Source organism: Corvus kubaryi, unplaced genomic scaffold (genome assembly GCF_017639235.1).
Source record: "Corvus kubaryi isolate FWS band 111438036 unplaced genomic scaffold, C.kubaryi_AGA036_p1.0 66, whole genome shotgun sequence".
NCBI classification, from domain to species: domain Eukaryota; kingdom Metazoa; phylum Chordata; class Aves; order Passeriformes; family Corvidae; genus Corvus; species Corvus kubaryi.
Window position 1 is genome coordinate 31,044,472 of NW_024582054.1, and position 3,258 is coordinate 31,047,729.

Genomic DNA, 3,258 nt, shown 5'->3' on the forward strand with positions numbered 1-3,258 from the left:
TGCACAGATCCCCTTTTTGGGGTGTTTTTTATGAACACAAAATGCCTGTGTCATAGGTTAGCAAGCATAGTCCCGGAAGGGACGTCCTTGCTAAGGGGTGCTTACAGTTTCCTCTGGGAACTGATAGAACCTATCAGCTGGCCAGTTTGAATATGGACAATTCTCTAAGCCACTTAAAGTTGTGATCACCTCTGTGATCCACATTTAAGAATAGGCAAACTCCCCCTCCAAGCTCTCTCTCGTTTCCGGCGCTGGGACAGGTGGCTGCAGGGCCCGAGCAGGGCCCAGTGGGCCCGGCCAGGCCTTGCTTGGGCCAGGCCGGGCCGGGCCACGGCCATCCTGAAGCCATGGACCTGTTCCAGCCGTGGAACCCCCCCCACTGCCTTGCCGTGGGCAGCCGGAGCGGCTCGGCTCTCCCCCCTCTCCACTGCGATAAGAAAAATTCAACATTCCAGCTGTAAAGCTGCAAGGCCGAGGTGAGAGTAACCCTTTTATTGCTGTGAAGAGCTGAAAACCTGAGGGAAGAGAGAGAGGAGATGCTTAAAGCTGAAATTCTGTTGTGAAGCTATGATATATCAGAGTATCCTGTTGATAGGCAGATGCTGACGCAGCTGTAATTTCATGAGAAGTTTGGACAGGGAGAGATGAACCAGATGAGGACTTTTGCTCCAAAGGGGAAAGGAGAAAACCTCAGTCCGTAGAGATGAACCAGATGAGGACTTTTGCTCCAAATGGGAAAGGAGAAAACCTCAGTTCCTAGAGATGCTCCCAGAGATAGTCCTAAAGATGAAGATGATGAAGACCCTTTGCTCCCAGGGAAGGAGAAGGGCCTCTGTTTTTGTTTCTGAACAGCTCAACCTTAAAATTGTACCCCAAAAAACTTCAAGAGTGGACCCTCGAAAGCAGTTGCGGGAAAAGCTGCAAGTCGGGGGAAAGGACTCACACGCAGGCAGAGAGACTCCTCTTCCTAAATGGACTGAACAATATTTGGAAGTGGGCGGCTGTCTCGTTGTGATAATGTTTTCATAGCATGAGCAAGAAGAGACTTCTCTTTCTAAATGGACTGAACAAGGTTATTATGGAAGTGGTAAACAGACTGAACATCTTAAGGGTTGTCTTTTCACATTGTCAGTGGGAGAAGGGAGGAAGGTGGGGGGAGGAGGAGAGTTCTGAAGGTGGTATTTTTTTTTTTTTCTTCTTTTAGGTCTGTTAATAAACTTCTTTATATTCTTTCAAGTTTGGTGCCTGTTTTGCATTTCTCCTAATTCTTATCTCACAGCAGATAAACAGTAATGAGTATTTTGGACCAAACCACTACAGCCTGTAAGTCCATTTAATAAGGACCTTGATCCTGTTCATGTATTAAAGTGCCAAGGGCATACCTGGAGACACGAGAATTACCCGGTTACCCTTCTCCACGATAGAGGACTCGGCCAGTGCAGGCTTGGCCAGCAGTGCAAGCATGGAGGATTTTCTGTCCCAGGCAGTGTGGGCAGGAATTTGGACCTTGCTGGCTGGCTGGCTGGCTGCTGAGCTGACATGAGTTTGCCCTGCAGTTTTGGGTTTATACCCAAAGCTGTCCGAGGCTCGCTCCAGCTCTCACCATCCCTTTGAGAGCAGCTGCGTCTCTTGTCACAGGAGGATGGAGGAGCACGAGGAGCACAAGCCAGGGCAGGCACTCACATGCCCAACAGCTGATCTGTTTTCCCCTGAGTGTATCATTTGATGTGACACAAGGCTCATGATCCTCGCGTCACCTCTTGCCACCACTGTGGTGACAACACAAGTGACACCGACTGCCAGGGGACTGCCTGGGCTGCCCTCACATGGGAGGATCCTCTTCCCTCCAGAGAGGCTTTTCTGGGCGTGCCTGAGCCTCAATGAGATCAGCTGCACCCAACCTCAGCCCGAAATACTTCCCAGTCTCCTGCACTCCAGCCCGCAGCCCACAATGCCGTCCCTCAGGTGACGCTGGCACTGGTGCCGGCAGGATAGCGAGATTTCCACAAGGTGGCATCAAAAGACCTGGGCTTCCTCTCCCAGAGCTCAGATCCCACAGGATTTAGGGCTGCCGTGGGATGGATGGCTCGGCATCCACTGCGGCCAGAGCCCTCTCTCGGGAGAGGGAAGAGGGCAAGCTGTGGGATTTGTCCCCGAAGGGTCAGCCGACTCTGACACACACCGCCGCCTTCCTGGGGGCTGCAGGGGTGTTTGTCCACCAAATCTCATCAGGGAAGGGCAGGCATGGACAGCAAACACCTGGGAGGATCACTAAAGAAATCAATGTGCTCCCCTCCCTGGAAAAAATCTGCAGCAAGGGGATTGGTGGCGAGGGAAAAGGGGTAGTGAACAATGGGGAATGGCAGCAGGTACCAAAAACCCTAGGAAAGAATAACCTCCCAGCTTGAACCAGTATTGGTGTATCCAGAAGAGGTAGGTTTTTTTTTTACAGGGCAGCAAAGTCAGAGAGAAACCCCAGGGAGAAGCACCAAATACAACTTATGTGGCCCCAGAGGTCCTTTTTTTCACACAGCTCTAGCACAACCCCATGGTTTTATTTGCGAGGCTGGAAGATGAGGTTTGCCAGCCCTTATCCCACAAATATAATCTCTGGGGTGTGCCCGAGCTCCTGCTAAGCTTTTTGGAGGTGACACCCAGTTCTTCACCACTCTGGGCGGCCGTGGGTGAACCCTGGCTGGGCTTGGCCTGAGAAGAGAAGTGCATCAGGATGGGATGGGACCCTGAGTAAGCGCATTTGAGTAAGCACAAAACACGGCTCTGTGGTTTGTTTTGTTCCGACTGTTTTGGCAAGAGGCAAACTCCAGCAGGACTATTAAACCATTGCAGCCCTCGCTGAGATTACAAGTCAAACCAAAAAAATGACAAATCTGTGACCTCGTCCTTTCGGCAGAAGCAGGAAAGGGGAATCAGCGGGAGGCCGCGTCCCACGGCAATCAGCCAGACACGGGCTAAAGCAAACAGCGGAGCCCACGCAGAATTACTGCGGGCTCTGAGGAGATGCAGTGCAGCAGGCTGCACTTCGGGCAGTACTGAACAATATGTTGTCCACTCCTGCCATAATCTGTTTGTCCTTCTGTGAGAGCCTGGAAGAAGCTGCGCTGTGGATCAGTGGGAGGGGTGCTGGTGCCGGGGCTGTCTTGGTTTGATTTTAAAAATACTTGTAGACATAAAATAAAATAAAATAAAATAAAATAAAATAAAATAAAATAAAATAAAATAAAATAAAATAAAATAAAA